The sequence below is a fragment of the Cricetulus griseus genome, chromosome 5, assembly GCF_003668045.3.
Source record: "Cricetulus griseus strain 17A/GY chromosome 5, alternate assembly CriGri-PICRH-1.0, whole genome shotgun sequence".
NCBI classification, from domain to species: Eukaryota; Metazoa; Chordata; class Mammalia; order Rodentia; family Cricetidae; genus Cricetulus; species Cricetulus griseus.
The window spans coordinates 157,720,394-157,741,178 of record NC_048598.1 but is presented as its reverse complement, the minus strand read 5'-3'; positions in this window follow the sequence as shown (position 1 = coordinate 157,741,178).

Below are 20,785 nucleotides of genomic sequence, written 5' to 3'. Positions count from 1 at the left end.
TTTATGAATTTTCAGACATTAACAAACACCAGACTTTTATATCTGGCAGCAAGGCACAACTACAGTGAAGTCTATGAAGGAGTGAAGACCTGAAGAAAGTCTAAATAGCAGCATTCACTGAAGAATTGAAAAACTTAAAAATTAGCAAAGAAATATAGCCCAGAAACTGACCAAGGCTACTACTATGACTTAGTGCCTGGAATTTACCAGCCACCAGCAATTACTCCCTTACAAGGCCATAAGACAACTGGGTACCAAGAATTCCCAGATGGCCAACCTCCCTGAGGGGCTCATGAAGGAAACAGATTGCCCCACTGGCCAATGTGTCAATAATTAACAATTAAGGATCCCTGTGAAACAAAGAGATAGCTACCATTAGTTAGCACATCCTGAGGTCTGCAGGTTTTACAACTGGTGGGGTCAGGAGGCTATCTGATTCCCAGGCCTCCCCTCAAGACAAAGGGCTTCCTAGGAACCCATGACTCTGGTCACATATTCAACAAACAGAGAGTCCAGGCCCATCCCTAAGCTTATGGCTTTTGCCTTTAAAAACTCCTGTGCCTGGGGGACGGGGCTGCTCTCTAGCCTGCATGCTGAGAGAGGCCGTTTGTACAAAGGTCTACCTTTCATTAAAGCCTCTTGCTGTTTACATCAAGTTTCGGCCTCCTCATGATGATTGGGGTGGCCGCAGTCCTGGGAAAAGATTCTGGAGGCCTGAGCTTCCAGGGGTCTTACAGAATAAGTGTGGAAAAGAACTTCACCTGGAAACTTCTTCCCGGGGACAATGTGGCAGTAAATGTGGAGTGCTTACATGGCTAATGATGCTTTATTTCACAGTAATAGTCAATATTCTGGTTCATTTCAAAATGAATATGCTTTAGAAAACAACATTCCTCAAGGATTCTCCATCAGACTATTAAATACTTTTGCAGGATAGCAGCATTTTGCACTTTGAAAGGTTTTCCAAGTTTTGCTGCTACTTAGAAATTAGTGTCCCATTGTATGTTTCTCCAGCAGATCTTTCCTTGCATTTTTCCCTTAAGTCAGAGAAAAAATTCTCAGGATTTTATAAATTCTTCTTTCCCATTGTCACTGTCTATTTTCAAATGCTTATCATCAGTGTGTTAGATCTCAGTGTTGCTCTCCTATGCTCTAACTCTATTTTTTTTTTTTGCTTTTGTTTTTTGTTTTTTTTTCTAGCACATTCTCTTGTTTTGTGAAGAACCTCCCCTGGGGCTCTTACACTATGTTGTTGATTAACTGCTCCTTTTCATGGCCTACCTTCTTCCTCTTTCATGTTTTGCATTTATAGAGGATCTCAGTGTTGTTCCCTTTGTCTTTTTTGTTTTTATTCCATCAAATTCTGTACCTTGAATGGGGCTTTGGCCATAAGTCCTGTGTTGGTGGAAGTCTGTGTCATAGCCTGCACATTCCTATCATATAAACCAAGCTAAGCTGACAGTCACAGAAGAGGCTCCTGGTGATCCCTAAGCAAACTACACTTCACTTCAGGAAGGGTCAACCCTGGGGATTTTGTTATTGTTTCTCTTCAGGGTTTTTTTTATTTGACTTTGATGTAATACATGATTTTGCTTGAGACAAACTCCTTTGCCTCTGATGTTCCAGACTCAAGGTCTCTTTTCTGATCCCATTCTGATCTTTCAGTCTCCTAATTTTTTAAGAAGATGTATTCCATATTATTTCAAATTTTTTCTCTCTGAACAATGATTGTTTAACTGTGTTCCTAAAGTGTCTTCTAGTTAATTTCAGTACATGCCTGAGTGAAATAGCCTTGTGCTCAAGCCCCCATATTAACCCAGAAATCAATGAGAATCCATGACACTTCCCTTCTGTCATAAGATACATGTTATCTACAACACAATCAAATTTAATGCACCTCCTGTTTCATCTTCACTCCCATAAACCTTATCCAGAATACGGAGTGTTATACACAAAAGGAAAAACACTCATAATAAGCAAGTTGTGTGCATCTTTCTCCATTGCAATATACGATAACACAAGAAGGATGCAGAGGTCATGAGGGAGCAGAAAGTTTGAGTCAGGGGAAGAATAGAAGAAAGGGTATGTGATAGGTAGGGTTTCAGTTGGGGGGGTGGTGGGGGAGGACAGGAGGGAGAAGGGAACTGGGATTGGCATGTAAAACAATCTTAATTCTAATTCAAATTAAAAAATCTGAAAAGAAAGAAAAAAATAAGATAACACAAACCATGGACCTTTGTGAAGACAAATATAATTACCTAAGTTTTCTATACAGAATGATGTTTTCTTTCACAACAAAAAGCTAAACAATAACCTAAAATAGGTAACTCACAACTCAGATAAAGAAATATGTCACTAATTCAACCTTTAAAAGAAAGCTGCTTAAAACTGCTTTAGCATTTACTTCAATCACTAAGGGAGAAGTTATTGCACAAATATATAAAAACATTCATAACAGGAACTAATCATAAGAAGAGAAAAACCTAAATATCCCATATTTGTGTTATGTATGTACAGTCCCATAATTGAATATGTAAATATAATATGTATACACAACATAAATATATTCCTATATATTATATACATGCAAACACAAACACATATATTCCTATATGGTATACACATGCAAATAGAAAGATAGCAACTGTATAGATAGAAAGGAGACAATGAAGGCAAAGGGCGAAGGCACTTGAATAGAAAAGGAAAAGTTCTCATTAGAAAAAACAGAGCCAAAGATAAAGCTCAACCAAGAGAGAGCAAGACCAATCCAAGTATACAGAATGGGAAGCATATATTTAATCACACCCAGACATCTATACAGGCAACAAGAATCTAGAAGGACTTTAACTAAGTGGCTAATTGTGATAGAGTCTGGAGGTAGAGTCTGGAGATCATTTTTGCTGCACCTTTCCTATTAACTGATGTGATTTTCTTCACAATCAAAACCACAGTTTGATTACTCAAGAATGGTGAAATACAAAGCTAGTTTCCAACAAAAGGAACATTAGAGCTCAAAAACTGAAGTGGACATGTTACATACTGGAAATAAATAGGTAAAACATTTAGATTTTATGTATGAAATTTTCAGTCACTCTCCAAAACACTAGAAGTTTTAGAATCTAGTTACTTCATAATACATCTTGGCACAGTTAGCAAGAAAAAACCCACAAGCCTGCCTTGTAAGTGTCTTTAATTTATTCTATAAGACTCTTGGTGTAGGCCAACAAAGAAGTGTATTGCTGATTTAGAATATCATTTCCATGTGAAAATAGCAGGTACATATTTGCATTTCATCTCTGCCTTGAATCTCTGAACTTCAAAGCTTTGATGTGATTTCAACACATCTAAGGAACAAAGGTAGCCATCACCATGTCACCCAAAATCAGGAACAGGAGGACGTTTTTTAGGGAGAAACAGAATTCTTGATCAGAATTAGGTAGTTCTTAAAGGTAGCTCACGAGACAGATCCAAGCATAAGCAGAAGTCTGAAATGTGGCTCCAAAGCTTATGCAAAGATCATAAAATATGCGCCCAGCATAAAACAAGTTATTCTGTGGCCCAAGAGCATCTACCATACTAAAAGTAATTCATTATTCTGAAAAGCAAAGCTAAAGATAATTATTTGCTATAAAAAGCACTATAAAATTTTATTTATGAGTTTAAAAATCAGTAGCTATTAATTCATAGAAACTGGAAATCAATATTATAGAAAAATGAATGATTTTCCACTTAAATAAATGTCTTATTGTGGATAAATATAACTGTGCGAGTTAAATAATAACGAATGTTTCTCAACATTGGACAAAAATAATGTTTAAAGGATGACAGATTTGACTTTTATTTCTACCAAAAGTTTTGCAAGTTTACTTAAAATAATTATACACTAAATCCATTCTAAAAATACAGATTAAAAACATCTGCATGTCACTAAATTTTGTTGACAAATATTATGTGCAGGTATCAGAATAATTTTCCTAATGTCCATCATCCATGGCATCAGTACTTTCTTAAAGAAAATACCTCCCATGGCTTTCCAAACACATTTTCCATACCTCCTTAACATTACAAATGAGACTCATACTGTCATTTTTTGGTATGTGCTATGCACATACCCAGTTACTTCTATGGATAGTAAAATATCTGATCAAAATGAAGTTGGTTTATAAGATCATGATACAACTTAATGGGATGGAGAGAAGGAGTGAGCGTATGCTCATACACTGATTTGGTACACTGAAAGCACAGACTGGGCATGCAAAATTTCCAAAGCATTCCAGAAGATCCTGAACAGCAAATTCATCACAGGATTTGAGAAGCTCTTCTAGATTGTTGTCATGGTGACACAACACTCATATGCTCCTACTGTATCTTTATTTTTAATATTTTCCACAGAATATAACCTGTTCAGTTCATTTGCTGCTGTGTATGCATTTTTTCAGAGCTGACCATTTCTTGAAGTTCTCTAAATGGTTCTCTCAAGTAGTGTGCTTTGAGTTTTGCCTCACTCCATACAATAAACTTTTTATTGTCGTTGTTTAGCCTCTTCTTGTTGTCTTCTTATTCAGTATGTGAACTATCCTGACACAGGAGTCCTGAAAACCCTGTAAATGTCTTTATACTCTTGCTAATTCCATAGGGCAAAGGGATAGTCTCATGGCCCCTCTGATCATGTTTCTTCCGCTTCCATGTATCCTAGACTTTCGCTGTTCTCTTCCCACTGAGCCCCTGCTGAACACTTGGGATTTCTAGAACACTCAGTTCTGCCAGTAGTGCTCTCCTGTCTCCTTGGTACCTTTGTATTATGCTGCACACCCCTCCAAGCTTAAGCAAAAACACAGGTATTTTTCTTAGGATGTGGATTCTTCTTCTTAGAGTCTGCAGCTCATTTACTCATAACCTGTCTGTGTACATCAGGAAAAGGGGACAGCATGTGTTTATTTTCTTGCCTTCCAGCGGGAATTTTCAAACAATTACACTCTTCCTGATTGTGAAAACACTGCTCTTTTGATTCATATGTGATAAGATTCTACTGTTTCTACCCCCTTGTCTGATGTCATTTCAAAATGACTGTATACTCAACTGCAGTTGCTAGCATCTTGATCACCCAAATTACTTCCAACATTTGCCACGACACTAAGATCAACAGGCAGTTCTCTTGATCTATTTGATAACCATCACCTTCCATTTATTTCCTCTTTGTCCCGCGCAATCGCCTCGCCAGCAAGAACCACACAGGACACTCGGATCCTTCTGCAGTAAAGCTTTAATGCGTCTTGAGAGGTGAGCATAAGCTTACCAGAGCAGAGACCCCGAGCCAAGAATCCCGTCCCCTAATAAAGGCTGGCAGCCGCCGCCTGGGACGTGTCACCCTATGATTGGCTGTAGCTCATCAAGCCATATGACGCCACGGAATAGGCAGAGATCAAGGAATGGAAAATTACCCAGCGCCTGCGCAATAATTTACATTCAGTGCCTGCAGGTGCCATCATTGTAATGGAGAATGCAGGGACGGCTCCCTACACCTCTTTAATATTACACTTTCAAAACCACATCATGAATCCTATCAGCTAGAAGTTTCAGACTTTTAAATAAGGAACTCCGTACCAGCTCTTACCACAGCACCACAAGCAGAGTGGTCCTCAAGGCTTGCCTCTACCATACTTTGTCTTCTGGTTTGGTATATCTCAGTCACACCCATTAGTTTGACTTCCTCATATTCTGATAATTAGGACTAAAATGATTTGAATGACAATGGCCCTAATAGGGTCATATATTTGAAGACTTGGTCCCCAGGTGGTGTAACTGTTTTGAGGGCATTGGGAAATGTTGTCTTTGTTAGAGGAAGTGTGTCACTGAGAGCCGTCTTTGAGGTTTCAAAAGCCCATGCCATTCTCTCTCTCTCTCTCTCTCTCTCTCTCTCTCTCTCTCTCTCTCTCTCATTTGTGGATAATTGTAGAAGCTCTCAACTCCAGCTCCAGAGTACTGCCTGCCTACCTGCTGCCATGCTTCCTGTGTTGTCATTATGAACTCACCATTTGAAGCTGTAAGGCCACAATAAACTCTTTTATAAGTTGTCTTGGTCATGGAGTTTTGTCATGCAATAGAAAAGTAACTAAGATAATAATCTACGATACTCACTTATGTATAGATTGCACTGTTGCAAAACTCTATTAAGTTTTCTCACAAGCTCCTCAAACACATAGTCAAAGCCCATAACTAAATCTTTTTTTTTAAGTTGTCAAATGTACTCCTTTTTTTTTTTTTTTTTTTTTTTTTGGTTTGTCGAGACAAGGTTTCTCTGTGTAGCTTTGGAGCCTATCCTGGCACTCACTCTGGAGACCAGTCTGGCCTCAAACTCACAGAGATCCACCTGCCTCTGCCTCCTGAGTCCTGGGATTAAAGGCATGCACCACCAATGCCCAGCTGTACTCCATTTCTTTTAGGAGTCCAAGTTTCCTAGTAATGTTGTTATTAGCCACCAACTAACCAAGCAGCTAAAAATTATCCTAGACTCTCTCACCCTCTCACAGTGGAGTATACCCACCAAATGCTGTGTATTTCACCCACCATTAGACTCCTCTAATCTCTTACCTTTCCATTGTCTCTTACCTAGTTTTACAAGCACCAGGTATTCAAGGCTAACTTGGGTGATAAAGGCCATAATTATAAACAAAATAATACCTTTAATTTTTAGATCCTAGAGAATTCCTAATATTGGCAAGAATTATAAAAGAATCTATATCTTGTTCTTAGACTGCTTACTAAGAAGGAGAAGGTGGAGGGAATGAAAACAAAGAAAATATAGAGGAGAGCAAGAAAAGAGACACCTTAATAGAGGGAGCCGTTATAGGTATAAACAGAAATCTGGCACTAGGGAAATGCCCAGAGTTGTACAAAGATGACCCCAAATAAGAATCTAAGCAGTAGTGGATAGATGCTATTCCCCTATAATGAGAATGATGACTACCTTATATGCCATCTTAGAGTCTTTATCCAGTAGCTGATGGAAGCAGAAGCAGTGATCCACAGCTAAGCACTGAGCCACGCTCCTGGAAACAAGTTGTAGAGAGGAAGAAGTGATGAGCAAAGGGGTCAAGACCATGCTGGGGAAACCCACAGAAACAGCTGACCTGAGCAAGTGGGAGCTCATGGACCCCAGTCTGACAGCTGGGGAACCAACATAGGACAAAATCAGGCCCCTGAACGTGGGTGTCAGTTAGGAGAACTGGGCAGGCTATGGGGCCTCTGGCAGTAGAACCAGTATATATTCCTAGTGCACAAATGGACTTTTGGAGCCCATTCCCTATAGAGGGATACTATTTCAGCCCAGATCCACAGAAGAGAGCCTAGGCCCTCCCCGAAATGATGTGACAGACTTTGATGATCCCCATGGAAGGCCTCATTATCCTTGGGGAGTGAGTGGGGTGGGTTGGGTGGTCAGTGGATGGCATGGTAAGATGGGAGGGAGAGGGAACAGGGGGATTGATATGTAAAATAAGATTGTTTCTAAATAAAAATTATAAAAAATAGGTGAATTAAATGATGGAGTATCTAATCAGTAAAAAAAAAATAAAGAAGAAAGTAAGGCTGACTAATAAAGAGGATGAGATAGGAGAAGTTGGAACTTTTAGGAAAGAATAAAGGGCGTCAACCCTTGTAATTATAAGTAATCTTTTGCTTATTTACATACTCACTCCCTTTGAAAATAAATTTTTACAAATTTTCCAAGTAGGACACTACAAAGAGTATAATGGCTGTTAAATTGGGAACCTTATCCAGATGCCTCAATCACCATAATACCATAAGACACAGACTGTCTTTGCTCACTGAAGCACTTATGATGACACTGATATGTGTGTGTTTATGCATTGTGCATAAATGTGTGTATTATGTGTATGCATGTATATGTGTATGTATGTATATATACATTTATGTGTGTGTCTGTATATGGGTATGTACACACATGCATGAAGAATACATTTTGGATAGGAAAGAGACATAAGTAGACAAATTATTTCCATTATTTTTTCTTTTAAAATGTCACAGGGAAACAAAATTCAAAACATATTTTTAACTATATGAAAGATAAACTGACACGTGCATTGAAAACAACAAAATATTATTTTAGTGAGATCAAGGATAAGTTTCATTTTTTTCCATCTTTGATTTGAGATGTGTAATCTTAGATAGTATATGATATCTGTGCTTCCTCCAGCCTCCTATACTAAGAAAATAGAAGGTAAAATTAGCCAACTAACTCTTTCATGCATATATTGAATGAGCCAGTGTCACAATAATCACTCCATTAGGTGTACAAATACAAGACAATGTGCCAGTGCTTAATAAAACTACAATCTGGGCTTGTAGACATAAATGTAAGCATCTGAACTTTGTTTGCACATAATAAAATGAATGCTATAAATAGGGGTACAACTGCTGTCATTGCCCAGAAGAAAGAGCACTAAAAATTAACACAATCTAGAAGAAATTCTCTCAGAATCTCTTAGAAAAATCGGTGATGATCATAAGGAGACCTCACAATAGGAATAGTTTTAGTGACACAGAAGAAAATCTGTGTTGTATATTTGTGGAACTATGACTACTACAGTATTACTAGGGATTTACTGTGAGCACCAGTCCCAAGAAACATCTACTGTCTAACAGTGTTTTTGAATAACAGAGATTTATACTTTCTTCATTCTTCAAGGTGCTGTGCACCTTAGTATTTCTTCTTACAGACAGCACCTCTCATTAAAATAAAATAAATAGAGGAACAAGGAAAACTTCCTGTGGTTTCAAGTCAAGCTATGATGAAGACTGTCTTAGCATTGCAGAAACCCTACAAAGTTTCTAACAGGAGGACCACACTGCCAGTACAGAAGGCAGAGAGATTATTCTAGATAGAATAAGGAGTTCAAAGGCTTCCCATTGCCATAATAAATATTTGAGATAACATAAATTTGACAAAGAAACTTTTATTTGGGCTCACAATTTTGGATGTTTCAGAGGAGGGCCAACTGCAAAGGACAGAGGAAGCACACTTTGTGACAGCCAGAAAGTAAAGAGAGACAGAGGGTTGAGGTCTCAGTATCCCTTTCAAGAGCATATCCAGTGGCCTAATATCCCAATAGGATCTACCTCTGGCTCCATCATCTGCCAGTAGCATCACAGTCAAGTTTTAGCACATAAACCTTTCATGGACACTTATCCAAATCACAGCACACCATGCCCATGAAATGTGAATTTGTTTTAAGAAATGAAAAGCAAGGAATCCAGCCTTGCCTTCATGGAGAGAGGAATGGAGACAGCACTCAGTTCCCACTTTCTCTCTCAACTACCTCTACTATAAAGCAAACCTGGCTTGTGGATAAGCTTCAATTCTATATTAACAGAGTCTTCAGAGGAAGCTCTACTCTCTGTACCCCCTCTGTAGGGAATTTCTGTTGTCTTTCTCTCCCAGAGTCAATTTTCACCTTATTCTAGGAACATTCCCCAGATTGCCTTTTAGGCAGCCATCTCTCACAGCTTAGACATATTTGGGAAAATGAAATCAGTGCTGGGCTGATAGCTAAATGTAGGACAGATAGGAAATGCCTTAAGACACAGTATGAGCTTGAAGTAATATCCCACTGGGGACATACATCATTGCATATTATTTTTCCTTTTGCATTACAGAACACTAATCTTACCTTTATCCTCCAGAGTTGTATTAGCTGTTATTAATAAAAGAGCCCCTTAAAATAATTTGGTAGAGCTCAAAAAGAAATTTGATATCAAAGAAGAAACAAAGTACCACTTTTGCAGGGTGTGATGGAGGCACATGTCTTAGGTGCCTCCTCTGTACTGTTGTTTCAGTGGTAATTTCACAACACATTTTAGCACCATGGCTTTGACCCCAGAATGATTGCTATGACATTTTGTCAAGATGTCTTATTAGTGTCTGCTGTTCAAACCCAGATAACAGCTTTTTAAATGCACACCTCCTGTCTCTGATAATGGTAAAATAAATAAGAAAAAAATGTTTTCATCTTAGCCACTCTCAGCCTTCTTTTCCACTTCTGTAAGATGAGAGAACAGACAAGACAATTTACGGTGTTCCGTCAGCTTTAACAACCTATGATGTGAACACACACTAAGGGTTTCAGTTGGGTGAGCTAAGAAGTGCAAAGACCATCCTGCATGGCTGTTTAGAGATAACTATGGCTTTGAAAAATAGGTTCAAAGTATGAATGGCTGTGGCACAAGACAAGCTGACTTGGTCTCACTGGGACTGTAGCTAGGACAGATAGGCTGAGAACCACTGTGCCCTGTGTAAATGAGCACCTATGAGAAAGGATTCATAGGCAGTCAAAGCTTGTCAAAGGACTGGTTCTTATCTCTTCTATAAATGTAAAGCATCTCCTACAAATCCCATTTAGCAAAAATCTATAATCATAATGACATTCTTAGAAATCCTATAAAAGAAACAAAATAAAACCAGTCCCCTGAAGTTGTGTTCTACTACAATATAAGTTATTTTAATGGAATTTGAGGTTGACAGCAATAGTCTCATAACATTAATAAAACAGATAAAATGGGTCAAAATAACAAAGATGTGACAAAGTAAAAACCAGAACTATATGTCTAGTACTTAAAAAAATACACTTGAAACTTCTTGTCAGTGTTCAATGACTCTATGTCCTGTTTATATCAGTGCATGAGGAATGGGCACCAAACAAAGGCTCTTGAGTCATGTAGCAGAGGATAAACAGCATAGCAAAGGTGATCTTGTTATTGCACAGGAATATTTACCTGGGTATTTTCTTTTAATTGCAGTGAGTTTTCCTTCCAGGTTTACTCAGAACTTCTTATCTCCTTTTTTCTCCATGTCTATTGCCCCTGCCCTAGACAAAACCACAATTTCTTCTCATCAGATCCTTACAAATAGCTCCTATTTGGACATTTTCTTCCTCCTGAAAACAATTCTCAACTTTATATGGAAAAACAAAAGACCCAGGGTAGCCAAAACAATCATGCACAATAAAGGAACTTCCAGGGGCATCAACATCCCTGACTTCAAGCTCTATAGCTATAGTAATGAAAACAGCTTTGTATTGGCACAAAAATAGACGGGTATACCAGTAGAATCCAGTTGAAAACCCTGATATTAATGCACACACCTATGAACACGTGATTTTTGACAAAGAAGCTAAAGTTCTACAATGGAATAAAGAAAGTATCTTAAACAAATGGTGCTGGCATAACTGGATGCTGGCATGTAGAAGACTGAAGATAGATCCATGTCTATCACCATGCACAAAACTTAAGTCCAAATGGATCAAAGAACTCAACATAAATCCAGTCACACTGAACCTATTAGTAGAGAAAGTGGGAAATACCCTTGAACGAATTTGTACAGGGAGACTGCTTCCTGAACATTACACCAGTAGCACAGACACTGAGATCGACAATTAATAAATGGGACCTCCTGAAACTGAGAAGCTTCTGTAAGGCAAAGGACACAGTCAACAAAACAAAACGGCAACCCACAGAATGGGAAAAGATATTCACCAACCCCACATCTGACAGAGGGCTGATCTCCAAAATTTACAAAGAACTCAAGAAGCTAGTCTCCCAAACACCAAAGAATCTAATTATAAATTGGGGTATAGAACTAAATAGATAATTCTCATTAAAGGAATCTAAAATGGCTGAAAGACACATAAGAAAGTGTTCACGATCCTTAGTCATCAGGGAAATGCAAATCAAAACAACTCTGAGATACCATCTTACTTCTATCAGAATGGCTAAAATCAAAAACACCAATGACAATTTGTGCTGGATAGGATGTGAAGAAAGGGGAACACTCCCCCACTGCTGGTGGGAGTGCCAACTCATACAGACACTTTGGAAGTCAATATGGCAATTCCCCAGGAAAAGTGGATTGAAACTACCACAAGATCTAGCAATTCTACTCTTCAGCATATACCCCAAACAAGTACATTCATATAAGAATGTTCATAGCAGAATTATTTCTAATAACCAGAAGCTGGAAGAAACCTAGATGGCCCTCAGCTGAAGAATGGATACAGAAAATGTGGTGCATTTGCACAAAGCTGCACTACTCAGCGGGTGGGAGGCGGGTGGAATCTTGAAATTAGCAGGCAAATGGATGGAACTAGAAGAAACCATTCTGAGTGAAGCAACCCAGTCACAGAAAGACAATCAAGGTATGTACTCAATCATATATGGATTTCTGACATATAGCAAAGGATTACTAGCCCACAATACACATTGCCAGAGAAACTAGGAAACAAGGAGGATGCTAAGAGAGACATACATGGTCCCCTGGAGAAGGGGAAAGGGACAAGATCTCCAGAGCAAGTTAGGAGCATGAGGGGATGGAAGAGGGAGCTAGGAAAATGTGAAAGGGAGAAGAGAAAGGGTGAGAAAGACATGAGGGATCAGGAAGGTTGAGTTGGGGGAAGAATAGAGAACAAGATAAGAGATACCATAATAGAGGGAACCATTATAGGATTAAAGAGAAATCTGGTGCTAGAGATATGTCTGGAGATCTACAACGATGACACCAACTAACAATCTAAGCAACAGAGGAGAGGCTACCTTAAATGCCCTCCACTGATAATGAGATTGATAACTGACTTATATGCCATCCTATAGCCTTCACCCAGCAGCTGGCATAAGTGGAAGCAGACACCCACAGATAAACACTGAACTGAACTGGAATCCAGTTGCAGAGAAGGAAGAGTGATAAGCAAAGTGTTCATGACCAGGCTAGTGAAACCCACAGAAGCAGCTGACCTGAACAAGGGGGAATTCTTGGTTCCCAAACTAATAGCTGGGAAACCAGCATGGGACTGATACAGACCCCATGAAAGTTGGTCTCAGTGAGGAGACCTCAGAAATCAATGGAGCCTTTTGTAGTAGATCAGTACTTATCCATAGCATAGGAATAGACTTTGGGGGCCCACTCCACATAGAGGGATACTCCCTGATCCTAGGAATCAAGGGGGTGGGCTTAGGCCCTATCCCAAAGGATATAACAGACTCTGAAGACCCCCTATGAAATGCCTCAACCTCCCTGGTGAGCAGAAAGGGTATGCGATAGGTAGGGTGTTAGTTGGGGGGGGTAGGGGAGGAGGGGAGGCAGAAGGAACTGGGCTTGACATTTAAAACCTTGTTTCTAATTTAAATAACAAATGGAGAGAAAGAAAAAATGTACCTCATTAAGTGACAAAGTATTTTAAGTAATGAAAGCAATATCAGAAGTATGTGTATCTAATTACACAGATCAAGTATGTGCCACATCATACATGTATACACACACACACATATATATATAGAGAGAGAGTTTTCTGTAGTAAGGATAATGTAGAGGTGGCAGAAAGGCTAGAAGCTTCATGTTGATGCTTCTTGTTCTTATCAAGTAAAAGATCTATGGAAACAGAGTATGGTGTTCCAAAGAAAGAGAACCAATAAAGATACACTAATATTTATGGCATGTGCAGGACTGTAGACATCATGAACATGCAAGAGAAAATTAATTAATTAGGTGTCAAACTCAGAACCCAAGTGAATAGAACAACAGATCAAACTTAATCCTTTTAAATTTGTCAATTAAACATGCAAAAGGATTTAGCAGTGCTGTACCTGGAAATAAAATGAATAATTTTGTTGACAATAAACATAATAATGTTTTAAACCTAGTAAAAATGATTTGGGGAAATACCAAGATGAACTGTAAAAGAAAGAAAATAAATAAGTAATCCCATCATTATGCTAGTAAAAACATGATAAAATGTCATGAGACAAACATTGACTTAAGGAAGCTTAAGCTGAAAATTAGCAGAATGTTGAGTGGGACACATCTATGTCAGTCAACTCACATTAGTTGGGAAATCTTGGATATTTGTTCATAAGAGAGGACTCCTATGAGGCATCTCTTGACAATGATAAATAATATTATTATATAGAATAGCTGAATTTCTTCTATATGACCTGAGGAAAACAAGCTAAAATAAATTGGTGAATTTTTAAGATGATCTAATAAAGAACTGGCTATTCAATAATCACTGCCCCAAATTAATAAAACAAATTAATCCTACAGGTGTTTAAAATCTTATTATTCTCCAAGTTGCCAGCCCTATACCTATACAACTATATCCTCCTATGTATCTCCTTTTCCCCAGCCTTAAGCATTTAATGTGTAGAGTTGTTCTGATATCCAGTACCCTAGGACCTTCAAACATATTCTAAGCCTTCAAGATAAAATCCTAACTTCCTCACTTCTCTATAGTTTCAACCTCCAGTATCACAACCCTGTGTTTGTACCCTGGACTTCAGTTCTATCAGCAGAGCATGTTTACATCACTTTCAGACCAAAATTCTTGCTTATGTCTTTACTACTACAACAGTGGCTTAACTGAGTGCACACATAAGCAGCTCTTGTCCTTCAGCTCTCAACTGTAATCTGCAACTCTAACCTACTTGATAAACCTTCCCTTACCACCCAAGAAAAATTCACCCTCTATGTTGCATAAGCTGACAAAAAAGAACAAATCCCATGATCTCATAAAGAGTGAAGTCAGAGCACCTCACACCTCTGCTCTGATTCTTCTAAGAGCTTTGAATTACACTTGGGATGAATTTCTCTTCTCCTTGTCTAGAAAGCTTTGGGATGGGGTGCAACCCCTGCCAGTCTCATTGTCACATGCTATCTAATGGTCTCCCTGATCATCCTTGAATACTATTTTCACCAACAGGTCCCCGTCTATAATAAAAGTTTCTCATATATTTACATGAGTTGATTCATTACTTCAAACAGAATTCCACTTGACTGTCACCACCCCAGGAAGACCCTGTCACCTCTATTCTATCAAACTTATCTTTCCTCCTTTCCTGCTGTTTTTTTTCTTTTTTAATCATTACCTCTGTCTAACCTTGCATCAGATCACTCTTGCTTGTATACTGTAGCAGGAGTTATAATAGGTCTTAATAATAAAAACCAAGAGTCAGATGTCGAGGTAAATGCTATAAGGCCAGAGACGTAAAGGAGCCAGTCACAAGAGAGACCTTTTGCCTCTATTGATTCCTCAGACCAAAGGAGCAATCCTGTCACTATGAATTCTCAGATTGAATGTTGTCTCTATGAAACTTCAGACTGAATGCAATGAGCTCCTTCTCCCCCTGCCTTATATTTCTATCTCCAACCAGCCATATCACTCCTGTATCCACCTCCCAACTGCTGGAGTTGAAGGGTGTAACTCACAAATACTGAAATTAAAATTGTGTGCTGCCTGGCTCAATCTCATGTAGCCCTGCTTGGCCTTGAATTCACAGAGAACTGCCTGCCTCTGCCTCCACAGTGCAGGATTAAAGGTGTGTGCCACCATTGCCTGGTGTCTATGGTAAACTAATATGTCTAGCTCTGCACTCTGATCTTCAGGCAAGCTTTATTTGTTAGAACATACACAAAATATTACCACATATACAGCATCTTTCCTTTAGTAAAAATAAGCATAAACTCCAAGAGGAAGAGGTTTTTGTCCTGCATTATTCTCTGTATGCCTAGCACTTAGGCCAATGTGGATGTAATACACGAAGGGTATTAAATTTTCATATAAAGAATGGATGAGTCATCCCATTTTTCTATGTAGTATCAGTTCTACCTGAAAGTTGTCTTACTCATTTACTGCTGGCCATTCACCGTGTCTCCACTTTGTAGATAGAATACAAATTCTATAAGACTTCACTAGAATGGAATGTAGAAAAAAATTGAGGGAAGGTAAATTAACATATGAACTAAGATGGCACTGATTCTCAGAAACATATCCCAACATCTCCACTTTGTCCATTTGGCTTTCTTAAAATAATCCACCTGTATAGCTGTGGTGATTTGAATAAGAAGGGGCCCCCATAGGCTCATATACTTGAATGCAGAGCAAGTAGCATTAGGACATGTGGCCATCTTAGGGTAGGTTTAGCCTTGTTGGAAGAAGTATTCCACTGAAGTGAGCTTGAAGGTTTCAAGTGTTCAAGCCAAAAGCTTGAACTTTTTCTACTTCCTGCCAGTCTCTCTGGCACCATGTCTGCCTGCATGTCACCATGCTTCCCACCATGGTGATAAATGGATTAAAACTTTGAATTGTAAGCCAACCTAAATAAAGGTTTTCAAGATTTTCCTTTATAAGAGTTGCCATGGTCATGATTTCTCTTCCCAGCAATAAAATCCCTAAGACAGAAGTTGTTACCAGGAATGGAGTATTGCTGTGACATGCCTGACCACATTGGGACTTTAGATTAGGAAAGCTGTTAAACACTTTCAGTGGGACCAAATTGGCCATACTAGTTGGAACAGGGAAGACAGTGGTGCTGAGAACAATGTAGATTATGATGGCCTGGCTCAAGTGGTTTCAAAGAAGAATATTAATAAGTCACCTAGCAATCATTATTATGATATTTTGGCAAAGAATATAAATGCTTTTTGGCCTTGTCTGAAAAGTCGGCTTGTTGGAGGAAGTATCTCACTGAAGAGTTTTGAATTAATGACACTGGCAGAGGAGGGTTCAAAGCAGACTGTGTCACATGGTTATAAGTAGACAGTCATAAGCATATCTACAATAAAAAGGAGCATGATGAGCAAGGAAAAGTACAAAATGTACAGTTTATGGAGAAAGGAGGCACCCGGAAGTTTAAGGGAGCCAAGTTCAGTGCTTGAGTAGATAAAATGTTTAAAGAAAATACTGTTTCTAAATAGAATTAAGGGACTGGTGATCTCATGACAAGACCAACATGGCTATGCTTCTAACTTGAGAAAAGGAATAAAGAAAAGTTTAAGGTTTGGTGTGATGGTACATGTCATTAATCCCAGCACTCAACAGGCAGAAGTGGGTGTGGATCATTGAGTTCAAGGCCTTTGAAGACACAAAGATGTTGGAAATGCCAGCGCCATAGGATACCTGCCAAGGAAAGTTACTTACAGTCAGTAGAACAAGCTCAAGAGAAAGAAGTGTGTTTCAGTCAATAAAATTGAAAGGAGTTGAAGATCTGAAGAAGGCTTTGACAACAGACGTGCAGATGCAGAGTTGGGAGTTTGCCTAGCTGATATTTGTCTTGCTTTTGTTCTGTATTTCCTCACTATACTCCCTTTCCTCCCTTTTGGAATGTATATCCAAATGTTTATGCCAATGTATGTCGGAAGTATTTAATCTGCTTTTTAATTTTGATTTTACAGGAGATTATATTTAAGAGATTGCCATGAGTCTGCAAAGAGAATTGGAACTTTGGTCTTTTGAGACAGTCTTGAGACTGTGTTAGACTTTTGAAGTTGGACTGAATGTGTTTCTGCATAATGATATGGCTATAAGTCTATGGGGTCAGGGAATGGAATGTGGTGGTTTGAATGAGAATGGCTCCCAGAAGTTCATATAGTTGAAGGCTTAGGGAAGACAAATGGGGGGTGTGGTCTTGATGGAATAGGTATGGCCTTGATGGAGGAAGTGTGTCACTGGAGGTAGGCTTTGGGGTTTCAAATGCTCAAGTTAGGCTCAAGGAAGTCTCTCTCTTCCTGCTGCCTGCTAATCTAGATGTAGAACCCTCAGCTACCTCTCCTACATGCTATCTACCTACATGTTGCTATACTCCCCCACCCTTGACAATAATGTAGTAAACCTCTGAACTATGAGTCATCCCTAATTAAACATTTTCCTTTATAAGGGTTGCCATGGCCATAGTATCTCTTCACAGCAATAGAAACCCTAAGTCAACAGTCTTCATGAATTTTACTTGCCTGAGTATAAGGCTTCCTGACTGCCACCACCCAATGGGAAAACAGCAAATACTTTTCTTTTCCTGGAGGCATCTCTTGCCAAATGGCTTAACTTCCCTGCCTCAGTGCATGCAGCTCCACAACCCTCCAGCTACTGATTCTAGACCCAGATACTGAAGTCCTCCCCATCCCAATGTGGTGGCTCACAATCCACATGCTCCCTGGTAACATCACCTCAATTTCCTCCTCAGGTCAAGCTACTAGTATAAGGTGGCTGTGTGTGTTGTGTTTCATACAATGCCTTAGTGACTCTTTCAGAAATCCAAGCTAAAACACCAGTTAGCTATAACCACTTTATTCCTTATAGCCTATCTCCCAACACATGAACAAATTTTGATCTAAGAGGAGGCAATTCCCTCCCTAAGACCTTCATTAATGCTTCTTCATAATCGGTTGCTTGAACTAGATGGTCTTATTCCTCAGAAGGAACTTAAAAAGCATAAATTTGAGGTTTTCACACTAGTATTTAAAGGGTCTTCAATCTCATATTTCCTCTATGCTGACAAAGCCACCCTTGAAGGCACAGCTCAATTCTCTCTTCTCTGTGCATCTCCTTTGGTATCCTCAGTTCCAATATGACTCCAAGCCAACCATTACTAGCCTCTCACATGATTTTATGCTGACTCCTAAAGAAGAACTTGTTTCTCTGTTTCTTCCATGTTTTCAATCACAACCAATTTGCAGAATGGATCTAAAAACCTTGTGATGCTAAAAGGATAAGATCTTGAGTTGGTCTGGAGGAGACAGTTCAAAATATTTTAATAGAGAAGATTACCCAAGGGCTATAGTATATGAAAGATGACTGGAAAGTATGTTTATAGATTGATTCAATTTTGTAGTGCTTGAAAAGTACAGAAAATGCTTAAAGATGCTACAAAACTTCTGTGGTTGTTTCTGGTTCACTGTACTGGGTTGTCATGGTGACATGTGGTATCATGTGGGTTTCCTAAGGTTACATTTTATAGGAATGCATATTGACAGAATATCATTAAGTGTTATAACCTACTATACTCTAGATTAAAAGTCATTATAGATATGAACACAAAGATATAGATATGAAAAATATAGATATGAAAAAAAATTTGTCTGCAAAAGCTAAACTGAAGAAATTTCAGCTGTGTAAAAATTCTAACAACTGAAGTATAAAGTAACAACATTCCAAAAATTACTATGGCAATAGTACCAATGTTAGAGTTGTAATGCATAGTAAGACCCAATCTCAAAAGAAAGAATGGAGAGATCAGGAATGTGGATCAGTCAGTAAAATGCCTGCTATCACAAGTTAAAAGAGCTGAGTTTGAATTCCCCAAAATCCAAATTTTAAACATCAGATATAGTGACACTTGCCTATATCAGCACTAGAGAGCATGGACCAGCAGTTCCATGACACTCATTGGCCTATCAATGATCTACCCAAATCTATGAGCTTCATATTTAATGAAAGACTCTGTCTCTAAAAAGAGAAATTGAGAATTATTGAGGAAAACTTCTGATATTAGCCTCAGCCCTTCACATGCATGTGCACACATATGAATACACATTTGCACACACTCACACTAACAAGAATATACTATGTACATACACACAGAAATCAGAAAATAATAAAATAGAAAGAGCATTTTGTCAGCCAGAAAACCAAATTTTCCAAGCCTAATAAAATGGCAATATCTATATAGTAATCTGAGATATTACCAAACTGGAAACTGATTCTCACATCAACATAATTATACACCTGGTTTTTAAAATGTAAAGTTAATTTCAAGCACAAGGCAAGATAAACATTATACCAGCTTGATGGTCTCAAGGGTCTATAAGCAAAGACTGGATCCTAAGGAATGTGATAGTGGTAACTCCCCTTACAATAGACAGGAGCCAGGATGCTGAGATGGATAATAATACTCAGAAACCTGAGAAAACCATACTACATTTCAGAGATAAAGAACGGGATGACTGAAGGGCCCTCTGATCGTAACACTGCCTTCAGTGCATATGTGTTTCCTGAAGCATTTTCCCCTTTTGTTTAAAGTCACAAGAGTAAGCAACCCTTCACCATCACAGAATGAAAGCAAGTGAGATTTAGAAATATTAAAATCAAATACTGTTTTACTGAGAACCTAATGTGCTGCCAATGTGTTTTATTTACTCATAGAGAGTTGTCTGTACCTAAAAAGGAGCTGGATGCCTAAATCTACTTCCATGTGCCATCATACACCTTAATCATTAAAACTGATTAAAAGATGTCATAATTATCCTCATCTTTCCCATAGTTCCCGTTATGCAAAATATGTTAATATGGTATTGGATAGAACAATGAGAGAATCTTTGTTTTCTATTTCTAGTCATTCATCAAAGTACCAAATTGCTAACCATCAATTTGGTAGCAGTAGAGGATGGGTCTGTGGTAGGCAATAAGTCATAAGGGTGAGGCCTTGTGTATGGCAATGGCTCAGAGTCTTTATGAATGGTAATGAGAAGAGACCTCAGAGAGTGCCCTAAACCTTTCCACCATGTGATGATACCACAAGAACACAACTTTTAAAACACAGAAAATGGGTCTCACCAAATGCTGGCTTCACTGACATCCTGCAGCCTCCAGAATTCTGAGAAACAAGTTTGAGCCTCCCAGGCTATAATACTTTGATAGACTAGTGCATCTGAGAAGCCTTGATTCTGCTTCTTTGTAGCTGTATGATATTGTCTTAGAAAAAATGATCATATAAAATAGGAATGTACTGGACAGCTACTGGATGTCTGTATGGTATATAACTGTGAATGCAAAAGGAGATAAAGCACCTTATACATCCTAGACACTGAAGAAGTTTTAGGGTTTTTTTTCCCTTTAAACTGACACCTCTACTCACAGTCAAATAATATTTATGAAGGACTATCAAGTTGGAGTTTACAATTTTCATTCATTGAAGTAAATTTAGTTAAAAGTTAAACTATCAAGAGACATAG